General features: G+C 32.8%; 1 protein-coding gene and 1 long non-coding RNA gene across 3 annotated transcripts in view; one reads left to right on the forward strand and one right to left on the reverse strand.

Moving 5' to 3' along the window:
• The window catches only part of LOC127852968 (paramyosin-like), a 76,457-nt gene that overhangs the window by 27,494 nt on the left and 35,591 nt on the right, over window positions 1-13,372 (reverse strand). The window lies entirely within an intron of this gene.
• LOC127852991 (uncharacterized) lies at window positions 11,697-12,824 on the forward strand. Its single transcript, XR_008036392.1, has 2 exons — window positions 11,697-11,771; window positions 12,495-12,824. It is a non-coding gene; the product is annotated as an uncharacterized LOC127852991 (long non-coding RNA).

Raw genomic sequence — 13,372 nt, forward strand, 5'->3', positions numbered from 1 at the left:
TCTAAAAAACATTAAAACAAATATTTAATATAGCCTTTAGATAAAACACTGGTCTGTACAGGAAACAACTAGAGCTTTGTCACAGACGTAAAGTTTACCCCGGGTACCCCACATGCTGCATTGGCACAGAATATTTTGCATGCTGTCTTCACAAAAAAGAAGCTAATTTATGGCGATTTTTAAGAATTATTATGCCATTATCATTTATGGCCATTTTGACCTTTGAACTCTTGAATTCTTTCGCATGACACGCCGTCCAATGACTTTGATCAAAATTAATGTACAGAGTCATTTTAAAATCTCACAATGAATGACATAGTTATGGACGGACAAGCTCATTTATGGCCATTTTTGACTTTTGAACTCCAAGTGTAACCTTGACCTTGGAGATATCAACGTAATTCTTTAACATGACACACCATCCAATGATTGTGAACAAATGTACCAAGTAATTTTAAAATCTCACAATGAATGACATAGTAATGGCCCGGACAAGCTCATTTATGGCCATTTTTGACCTTTGAACTCAAAGTGTGACCTTGATCTTGGAGATATTGACGTAATTCTTTCGCGCGACACAATGTCCAATGATGGTGAACAAATGTGCCAAATGATTTTAAATCTCACAATAAACGACATAGTTATGGCCCGGACAAGCTCATTTATGGCCATTTTTTACCTTTGAACTAAAAGTGTGAACTTGACCTTGGAGATATCAACATAATTCTTTTGAGCGACAATCCGTCCCATGATGGTGAACAAATGTACCTAGTCATTTTAAAATCTAACGATAAATGACATAGTTATGGTCCGGACAGGCATTTTGACCTTTGAACTCCAATGTGACCTTGACCTTGGAGATATTGACGTACTTCTTTTTGCATAACACACCATCCCATGATGGTGAACAAATGTGCCAAGTCATGTTATAATCTAACGATAAATTACATAGTTATGGTCCGGAAAAACTTTCGGTTTAAAACGCACTAAGTGACTCCGTGACCTAGTTTTTGACCAGGCATGACCCATATTCAAACTTGACCTACACATCATATAGATACAACTTATGACCAAGTTTGGTGAAGATCAGATGAAATTTTGGGACAGACCGACAGACAGACAGACCGACAAAGTGACTCCTATATAGCCCCCATTACCAATGGTAATGGGGGTATAATTACAGCATCTAAAAACAATGACAATTAACACACATTTATAAATAATGGCAAGACTGAAACACAAATAGATTGTGAATAAAAGAGAACTGTTAAATATCATAACCCTTTCCTACATTATGTAACACACTTCAAATTTTGATCACTTTTGAGCAGGCCATGACCATTCCTTTAAGAATCGTTGTGAAAGGGTGTGGTAGCATTCACAGCATGATAGGCCAACTTCTATGTTGCGTTTTAGAAAGCTGCACATTTGGAGGTTGTTCATAAGATTTTGCATGAGTTTATTATGTTGTAACAATAAGATTTAATTTATAACACAATACAGGTTAAATGTGTACTATAATGATCATTCCTAAAAATGTATTTGTGTTATAAACACAAAGTAGGAAATTAACTCAATGAATTTCATCATCACCATCATAAATCCTCATTTTTTTTCAACATCGACAGCAGCATCAATCATCATCCGCTCATGGTCACCCATATTCATCATTATAATGATCCTTGTCAGCAATATATGTACCCTTAATTCAACCACCAAATTATACATCATCATAACTATCATCAACATCATCAATTATCACCATTATCATAACCCACCTCCGTGTTTGTTTGTCATCCTCATGTATCATCATCATCATTAAAATTATCACAATCTTAAGCATAATTATCATTTCCATGATCATAATTACCAAAATCACCATCATCATTGTCACCATCTTCACCATCCCTACCATCAATATCATCTTCCTCACAACTATCATACTAAACATAATAAACTAGAGCTTTGTCACAGATGTAACGCATGCCCCCATATGCCGCATTGACACAGAATATTTTGCATGTTGTCTTCACATAAAACAGCGGACACCATGCTCAATGTTAAAAACGCACTAAGTGACCCCATGACCTAGTTTTTAACTCGGAATGACCCATATTCGAACTTGACCTAGACATCATCTAGATACAGCATCTGATTAAGTTTGGTGTAGATCGGATGAAAACAACTTGAATTTGAGAGCGGACACTCAATACGGACCGACAGACAGACCGGCCGACAGACAGACATGCTCACTCCTATATACCCCACTAAACTTCGTTTGTGGGCGTATAATTATCCACTCATGGTCACCATTATCATCATCAGAATTATCCGTATCAGCATTACAATTCTTGTCATAATCGCAATCATCATCACCAACAGCCTTACCTCCCCCACCGCCACCACCTTCACTAGGAGTACCAGCACTTGTCTTCCCTGCAATACCAAATTAACAAGCAAATCTGTTGAATTGATATCCCCCGCCAATATGCTTCTGGACACAAAAGTGTAATATTTGACACAAAAAAGCATTTTTTTTAACATACAAAGGGCCACAACTCCCTTATTAACAGATTGTGTACAATGCCATTTGGCGTGCATCATCCTCTTACCCATATTTATACCAAAACCAAGTTTCAATGAAATCCGCCAAAGCACTTCCAAGATATGACTCCGGACACAAAAGTGCCGGCCGGACGGACGGAAAGACGGACGGACGGAAGGAAGGATGGACAACGCCAAAACAATATCCCTCCGCCTATGGGTGGGGATAATAAAATCTCTTTCAGCAGCTATAGGTTTTTTTTATACATTGCAATATGGCATTTTCCATTGTGATGTTTAATTTTCAAATAATTTTAAATGTAGAGGCTTGTCTTTAAAATGAACAAACATAAATGAACTAAGTTCAAAATCAATTCATGACCAGTATTGGTAAACATTGTTTACACACACGGTAATTATAGTCATAAAAAAGGTCCGCAAATACTTTTATGCATTAGATGCCTCCTGACCTCTGTGCTTCTTGAGACAGAAAGTAAAGCAAGTTTTTGTGATATATGCACATGTGCGGCTACCCAATATTTTACCAATTACAAAACATTCAGTATATTAAGAAGTGACCACATCACAATGTTTACTTTGAAATTAAAACAAATCAATCACTTTTTTCGCAATAAACAATCGGAAAAAAATACAAGCACATGAACATTTTTGTATTATTTGAATCCCTAATTATCATTAAACATGTTATCAATCACATTTGCAAGTTTCATTTGAAAGTAAAGAGATAAGAAAAAATGTCAATGACAAACCTTGCCTCAGCACAGATAAAATGTACTCATAGGCATGTTGCCTAGTTGAATGGTCTGAAATACAAAGTGTCACCACATATTCAATCAATTATAATGATGAACGAATTTCAATGTTTAAAGAGGCTTTAAGAGAAATAAGGAATGGGATGGTCAGTTAGGCTCGATTGGTCATTGTCGGCTCGGGTACTAGTTATGCATACATGTACCCCATGTACACATAAGCATACTTACATGTACCCCGGGTACGGTAAATATACTCATACATACCCGGGAACTTTAGCGCTAAATCGATCGTTGTCAGCAATTATTTTTTAAATTAATTATTTTCATATTTATTTCAATTTTCTGTTAAAATGTCATCTATATTATCAAAACTCATACTCAACAAGCATGTTGATGCATTTTTTTTTAAATAGCAGTTTGTTTCGTAATAACGGTAATCGGTAGCCTGTTTTTGGGGCGGGAGAATTAACAGTCGGGTACAGTCTAAAATCGGCTGGGTACGTTTGAGTATATTTACCGTACCCGGGGTACATGTAAGAATACTTACATGTACCCGAGGTACATGTAACTAGTAACCGAGCGGACAATGACCAATCGAACATCAGTTAGGTGGTAAGGTATATTTTATTTGACATGAATACAATGGAAATTGAAGTATTGGTAACTGATTGACAATAATCACACTTATTAATTCCAAATTTGACATAATAATTGTGTTGCTTTTTATCAAGTTACACATATTATAAATTTAAGCATATCAACTGAATTCAGGGCCTCTACAAGGGTTGCAGATGTTATGATGTGATGCTCCTTCCATCAATACTGACAACAAATGTACTAAAAATACAGTTTAGCTTAAAGAGACTTCTTTTACAAATGGCAAAATCCTGCTTTAAAACCGATGATACTCCAGATTTTATCATTAAAATACTGGAAGAAGATGAAATTACAGGAAATTGCATTTGTTAAACCACCGTCTTTCATGTTAAAAAAGTGTGCATATCCGAATTAATAGATACAGCTCAAACAAAATGAAAGAACATCATAATGTTACAAATAATTGCAGGATAATAAATGTGCACATTCATACTGTAGTAATGCTCCAAAACTTAATATTTGTTTGCCTTTTGAGACTCAGAATTTGAAACCAAATGCGTAATCATTTCACTCACATACACAGGTACTTGAAAAAAAATTTGGTCCTTATATATATAATATAAGGACCAATTTTTTTTCAAGAACCTGTGCTCACATGGCTTTGTCGGCCATGATGTTTGATGAACGCACTTAACGCTCGAAAAAGCCATATCCGTTGTTTAGTCATACCCGTCAAAATATTTCCCAGCATTCAAATTATATATATATATGAAAATTATCCAACATATATATGAAAATTATCCAACATATATATGAAAATTATCCAACATATATATAAATTATCCAACATATATATGAAAATTATCCAACATATATATGAAATTATCCAACATATAATGAAAATTATCAAACATACTGTATATATGAAAATTATCCAACATATATATGCAATTAAACCACACACAAATGGAAATATAGAACATATATATTCAAATATACCACATAAATATGGATTTTATCATATATATATGAATTTATACAACATATATATGCAATTATACCACACACAAATGGAAATATACAACATAAATATTCAAATATACCACATATATATGGATTTTACCATATATATATATATATATATATATATATGAATTTATACAACATATATATGCAAATTTACCACATACATATGGAAACATTGAATTTTGCAACGTTTGACACGCCATAACTGACCCGTAGATGAACGTGGGAGTGTTCTCGTATTTTAATTGGCATTTAATCCACTAAATATGGTGTGCTGATAATTATTTTCTTATGAACTACCGACAAACCATCGCAAGCATACTGCGGGTTGGTGAAGTTAATTCACACAATGACGAGTACAGATACAAAAGGTGAGAAAAGTTTGAATATACACGACGTTTTTTTTTCGCGGAATTGGCTCGTTGGAAAGTTATAACACGGCCTTCATCGCACCAGGCGATAAATGTGCTGCGAGAAAAGTTAAACTAACGCAATAACGCACCTTGTGTGGCAGATTCATCTTAGGCACATTTTTTGGGAAAGTTTAAAACAAAAACAATACTATTGTATCAAACAGATATTTTGAACATGCAAAATGCATAAATGTCGCTAAATACAATCATAGTACTGACAAGACTGGTGGGACGATGCTTTTGAAGAGGATTGATATAAAAACATATATTTGAGTTTATCTACATCACCACAATTGTGTATGTGGGTACGAACAATTTGGGTAGGGAAAAAATGGGTACGAAAATTTTGGGTACAATAATTATGCCAAAAAAAATGGGTACGAAAAAAGATTTGTTTATGAAAAAAATATTTGGTAGGATAAAAACATTGGGTACAAACTTTTTTTGGTTACGAGCAAAAATTTGGGTACGAAACAAAATTGGGTACGAACAAAATTAGGTACGAAAAATGTAGGGTACGAAAACTAATTCGGGGTACGGGTTAGTAGTTCCCGTAGGGAACTTGATCCATTCAGCGAAACTGGAAGGCGGGTTACATTACATCTCGATCAAATATAACAAGAAATATCTTTAAAAAGATATTCGACGTGTATTTTTTGTACCACTTATCTTAAAAAAAACGTTATGTTACAGTAAAACGTTTGTGGGTTATAATTTTACGTTTCAGCATATAAATTCAAAACTTGACATGCTCTTTAGTTACACAATGCTCTTTAATTTCACATGTATATCATACCAAACTTTATATTTCGTTGTTTCCTTTCCTAAGTTAACGATGTTATGTGTACGGACGTGATTTCACATGCCCAAGTGCATGAACATATAATTGTTCTTTTTTTCTCTCTCTAATTCAATAAGCTTAGGCATGTTTGTTTGTTAAGTCCGGCAATAATTTCATGATGATTCCAAAAGTAGTATGAGCACATAGTCGTAAGAGCACTTGAATACGTGAGTTCGCCAATGAACACATGGTAAGGTTAACTAAATCTCCGCGAAATGACCTAATATGCGTTTAAAACAGCAAACAGTATCCAACAAACGAATGCATTATCAAACATAGTATGTGCACTGATGTGGCTCTGTAATTTCTGTTTGAAAAGTTTATTAAATATGCAAAATGAGAATGCACGCATAAGAGCAAGTTTCACAGACATCATACGGCTATTATGCTGTTTATATACCATAGTCGCTACAACGTTTACAAATGGCAGGTTCGAAATAGTTCGTTTTCTTTACACTCATGATCGCGTTGAAAGTTAATTATTCACGTTTTAATTCGCAATTTATTTACTGAATCACGACAAATGTCAAATACAATACAGAAAATGCATAGTTGTTTCATTGATCTATAAACATATAACGGATTGAATATAACTTATTTAAAATTAATGTTTTCAAACTATTACTAAATCTTATTCCGAGAATATGCTGTCCTATTTATAGCTGAGCTTCCTATACCTTTATCAATGATAATCAGCGAGGTATGCCGGTTAGAAAAATCGAGCTATCTCAATCGGACTGGCTCGGTCTTTTACATAGGTCGCTATTGTGAAGAATTTTTGCATGGTATGATAACTTAGACGATCTGCTTTGCAGCATCGTCAAAAAGTGCTTTTATTAAATTTATGAGTTAAATAAGTATGTCTAGCAATATAACTAGGATCACACACCCCATGGTCGAGCCGGCTAACTCTGTTAGTTGAACGCTAGACTACAAGTCGGAGGGTTGCGGGTTTGATCCACGGCTCAGTCACTTAATTTGTGTGTTGATTGGTCATATACAACTTTGCCCGATCGCTCCCCTCATTCTAATTATCCAAAAAGGGCTGTTCGTTACAGGTGTAGTAATGTGCACCTAGAACATGTAAAAAAGCTCGAGCATGAAAAGTGTGAAATAGTTACTGACCGCCATGATATGACTGAAATACATGTACAGTTGATAAATGCGATAACAACACAGCTAATAAATAAACACATATGTCGTTAATTCAGTTGATATTCTTGTCATATTTTTTTTTAATTACAAATGAGCCATATAAAATGTTATACCATACAAACCATTTCAGTCAATAACTTGGTTTCGCATTTGCCACAAAAATGATTAGAACCGAGATTATGAAACACTTACACCGTAAGCAAACACCCTATACGAATCGAGTTAAACTGTTCAAGAGGCATTAGGTTAACGGAGCTACTCTGTTCGGGCAGACAAAGGTATTACCATCATACCATTTGGTATGGGGTTAGCCTCTTTAATAGATAAACTGACTCAAAGATCGATATAAAACAGTTTATATATAGATAAAGAAGGAAAACGGATAAGGCTACGGTATCAAGATCATTTCGATTATTTATTAAACATAATGGTCTTGAACTTTCTAAAGAATTAAAATATTTGTTATAACTATGTATGTATTCAAGGAATTTGGAACATTTTATGATTGAATATAGTACATACTTAAGTGAATCTTGTTACCGCGTGGTTAATTTGACATACTTGTGAAATGCACAATAGATTCATAATTTTGAAAACAATATTTATTTGTAGTTAAATGTGATTGAAATATGCAATACGAAAACAACAAGAATTGTAAACAAAACAGGGTTTCACTCAATGATATATTCATTGATTTGTTCATTGATGAATTAATTAATTAATTAATTCATTCATTCATTCATTTATTGAATCATTCATGTATCTCTTTATCTGTTTATACGTTAATTCATTCCTCCGCCCATCCGCCCGTTCGTGCGTTTTTGCGTTCGTTTGTTCTTTCTTTCTTTCTTTTTTTCTTTATGTCTTTCTTTCTTCCTTCCTTCTAATCATCGGTGAAGTACCATTGGCGCTTTTTACAGTAAAATACAAGTTTAGACTCTCAAAGACGAGAAAATATGTCAAGGCGATTTATGAAATAACTTAATAATTTATGTGATAATTTGGTTTCTATAACAGCACATACTTCATGTGAAATATAAAAATTCCCCAGCGAAACATCTAATGGAGCTGAGACGAAATAATATTATAATAATTTATAAAATACTATTTTTAGAATGAACTTTTGACCTTTAGAAACATATTAATTGCCTTCATGTGACGTGAATTAATTGTTTTATTAGTAACTTAATTGCATTTGTCGTCCTCACTTAATTCGATTTTTTTTTCAGAAAATTACTTCTTCGACCTTGATGGCATGTATACTCTCTCATGTATACTTGCCACAATAAAACGGCGGAAGTCAGCACTGTGCATTAGCAACATTCTTTGGTGATCCATATCTTAACCCTTTGAGCGTCAGGTTATCTCATAAAGATCAGACATCGGCATGTTCCCTAATAATTTAATCTGACTAGTATTTTATGTCGGAAAGTATTGTGGGTAGATTTTTCCTTTTAGAAAACGCAAGGAGTCACAAATGTGTGATTAGCAATATTTTAGAGTTGAAAACGCTCAGGCAGCTAATATTATATGGCGTTGTTCTAGGTCATATAATTGTGTCAAAACATTTGACTTTATCTTTTTGCTAACAAAAGGGTCAGTTTAAGTGAAAACCGGAAGTTGAAAACTGTACCTTTGTTTCTACGTTCACAATATTAGCAATCACTGAATCATTGTGATATATGTAAGTAGTGTTTGGATGTGTAAATCAAACCATCCTACACACTTTTGAAACGACGTTTGAAACGATTTATTGACAGTCTTGAAAGTGTTACAATATCAGATTTGATAAAACACAGTTTCAACACATAACTCAAAAGTTTATTATAACAATTTTATTCTATGAAAATGAAACAAGCTTGGTTAAAGATCGTTAATACTCAGTTCAAACGCACCGCATTGTAAAGAAACGGTTTATAAATGCATAAAATAGCTGTTTAACATAAATAACATAAAGAATAGTGTCGCCGAGTTTGACATCAATACTTTATGTGAAAGATAGGATTTTTCTTACTACAAGTAAGGCAGCAGTTCTAGTACGGTGCCATATTTAAAGGAGAAAATTGCTTTTGCAGCAAATGATATCACACTACTAAGCAGTTTGATCGAATACATAGTAAAATAAGAGTAAGTAAAAATGTGCAATTACAAAAAATGCATGTTAATGTATAAGCACATAGCCTCTCTTCTGCAGTTCCAGCTACATTAAGAACATCCTTGACCTAAATTAACACATTAATTTGATAGTATTTGTTTTTCCAACAAAGTAAAGTTAAGATATTAAAGAGATCAGATATTACTAAAGTAAATAAAGCATATTATGCAGGTTCTATAGCAAACCTATGTTTGGTTAAAACATTTTATATAAACATGTTAAATCTTGATTTTAATGTTGAAAATTTACTTATATTGAATAATAGACTTATAAACACGAACATAACGTTTCAAAACGAACATTTACAAAATATCAGAATGAGGTTATAGTCTTAACACAAAAAAGTAACACAACTTTGAAAATAATATATTTTTTAATATATCATTCCACAATATGGGGATGGCTGAATGTATAGGAATGCCTGAAACTATAGGAAATACTGTTGAGTTATTAACAACCTCACAGAAAATAGACAACGAAACAAATCTAAAATAAGCTAAATACTAATGATTAATCAAAATGCTGGTGTGTATATTTACATATACAGACTTCAGAAAAAAACACATAAAAATACACTACATGTATTTGTGTATTTGTCAAAAATAAATATTACAAAATTTAAGCAGCACAAGCGTTTAAATGGGACTGACATATTTGCGTCTTTGTTTTTCTTAAAATGTTAAAATTGGACATTGCTAATACATGTATTTATACGTACGTACGTTCGTATTAAAAATTCCTGTGTTTTTGTTTTAGTTATAGTTCGACAATCTCTGGCAGAATTCTAAGCATGATTGTACTCTCAACCAAGAGATAATTAGCGTTGTACCAGTGTGTTTGGCTTCAATTAAATCATTAAGAGTACACGTTTTAGTGATGAATGTAAGCTGCATTTTGTACATCTAGTGCACATGTATAGTAATTATAAATACATTTTATGAAGTATAGCAACCCATGAAACTCAAGAAAGTCTATCAGTAGAGCACTTTTTGTTCTTATCCACTTCGTTTACAACAAAACACTAAAATAAACATACAATACTAAATACCGGGAGTACCACCATGGCCCAAACTCTGCACTGAATCCAAAATTAATCACAAGCCAAATGCGCGTCTAAACCGATCGCAATCAAATGTACCTAGTATGCAGAAAGGTAATGCAAACACGTATTACAAAATGTGACGCGTGACTCGAATACTGCACACATACTTTTAGCAAATTAGCTTCGTTAAAAGTTATTTGTAAGTAATGAAATGTGATCAGTATTTACAGAACACTTATATACACAGTAGGTGTAAAAAAGATCGTTAACATCTTTCATCTATATAACAAACATAGATATACTGCGTACAGCCTTTGAAGACGGAAATATGGAAACATTCAATATATAAAAAATTACATGCACTTTCTCTATTTGCATATTTTTGTGTGAATTACTACCTTATTTCCGTTTTCACTGTATGTTTTACGTTTTCCTTTTTGTTGGTTTATAATGTTTATTTTAAATTAATAGTCAGAAGCAAAAAAGTGACGATATTTCAGAAGATCGTATTTATTGATTGTAATTTAGTTCAGGGGTATTTAATTACTTTTGTGGTATGGCATTAAAGTCACACTTTGATATTATTTTGCGGCAAATAAGGAAATGGTGTACAAAACCGTCAACAAGTTCACATATATATAGTTATAAATTCAAAGACAGAAATATTCATCATATTTGATAATTTGTAAAAAATACGAAAAATTTCCAATTTGAATATACAATCATAGCAGAAGTTGAAACACCTATCTCTATCAGTATACAAAAATGGTTTTTACATGTCCGTGATAAATAAAAAAGTTGTGCAAAAACGATACTTGATGCCGAATATACTTATTCAAATACATTAATTAACTCTTTATACAACCAGTTATGTTGCTGTTAAAAATCAACATGCATTAAATAAACAAGGTACATATGAGAACCAATGAGCAAATCTGTAAAATCATTCCATTTGTATTGTCAACAAGAATATTAATTGTTTGATAAAAATGGTCCGATCAACCATGTTGTTTTGCAAATAAAAATATGTTCCTTAAGTGATTTGAAAGAGAAACATGAAAAGATTTGTGTGAAGGTCTTGTTAAAATCCTGCCGAAGATTACTGCCATAGAAGTTTTTTGTCATAAACTGTTAGTTTACATGTACACAAATATCACGGTGCCTATACCACGTGACTTTTTAAGATCTGTGTGGGGAGTTAAATGTCAACAAAAGCACGACAAAGGTAACATTTCTTAGGATAACTTTTTTAATATGTCATCATTTTCAATGGGATAAAGTGGAGAGCCCGCTCATTCATGAGAGTTTTCTATAGGTATCATGATTTTGTAAAACAAATGAATATTTTTTCAGTAAAGTGCAACCGCGCGTTTGAACGGTTAGAAAAAGGTAGGATCAGTGTGGGGACATTATTTTATTATGACACAGAAACATCACCTCTCGTGAAATAAAGCAATAAACTTTATGGGCGGAGCTTACACTGTATCATTTTGCATTCTTTTTTCAGGTTTCTTTCATATATTTATGAAAACAAAATCAAGAAAAATATTCTAACAGTAATATGATCTGTGTGGTATACGTGTTTAGAAGGATCTGTGTGGTATCCGTGTTCCTACAATTTACGGATAAATTGAGATAATAACGACAATATATATATATATATATATATATATATATATATATATATTTTAATTAATTTCAATTATTTCAATACAACAAATACTACTACTACTACTATTACTACTACTTCTGCTACTACTACTACTAATACTGCTACTACTACTACTACTACTACTACTACTACTACTACTACTACTACTACTACTACTACTACTACTACTACTACTACTACTACTTCTACTACTACTATTACTACTACTAGTAGTAGTAATAGTAATAGTAGTAGTAGTATATCTATTATTATTATTTAAAAATTCATTCATTTCAGTAATCACCTATTTGGCACTAGTGAGCGGACAAGGGTTAAGGGAAGAAAAAATAGAGGAAACAGTTTCACGAGACAGAAATGCTATACAGAAGAGGACACTAGGAGAAAGGTGGGAGCGGGCGAGACGAAACGATAGCAAACTGTTGCCAACAATAAGAATGCGGATAGACGAACACAATGGACATTTTAATTCTGACACGAATTCTGCAATAGAAATTGTGTCAAATATTACACAGGTTGACAAAAAGCAAAGGCATGTTCTTTCCTGAGTAATACGTATGTTTTAAAATCAAATTTGGAATACAAACTGATAAATCAGAATCCACCAGACGTATTGGCTTGTCATTTTGTTGTTATTTAAAGTTGAAGGTAAACGGTATGTTTATTCAAAACAAAATACTGGTCATAGTAGAAACATATATATATGTGTGTTTGTGTGTTTTATTTCATATATGGAATTTATATTGTTGCATTAGTTTTTTACATAGTATAGATATTGACAATCATTCGCCATGTGTTGGTGATAATGTCATGTTATAAATTATGTTGTTGTATTCAGTGTAACAAGTGTATGCTTATCTGTAGCGTTAATTATTTTGAAGAGAACATAAAAAGTAAATGAATAAATATTATATTATATGATTATATATGTACGATTCTCCTCTTGTGTTGTGGATGGATGCAGCTCTGAAGAATGTCAAGACGTATTTCGAATTAAGGAGTATTGTATTGTATACACAACCACATTGCATACATTGTTTACTGTCAATTACCACGGCCTAGAGTAATTATAAGCAGACAGTTAATTATGTAAAGCAATCGTGAAAATCCCTAGTATTAGAAACCCTGGCTGCTTATGATTATCGAACTAGCTCGTG

This window comes from Dreissena polymorpha, chromosome 12 (assembly GCF_020536995.1).
Source record: "Dreissena polymorpha isolate Duluth1 chromosome 12, UMN_Dpol_1.0, whole genome shotgun sequence".
Classification (NCBI taxonomy): domain Eukaryota; kingdom Metazoa; phylum Mollusca; class Bivalvia; order Myida; family Dreissenidae; genus Dreissena; species Dreissena polymorpha.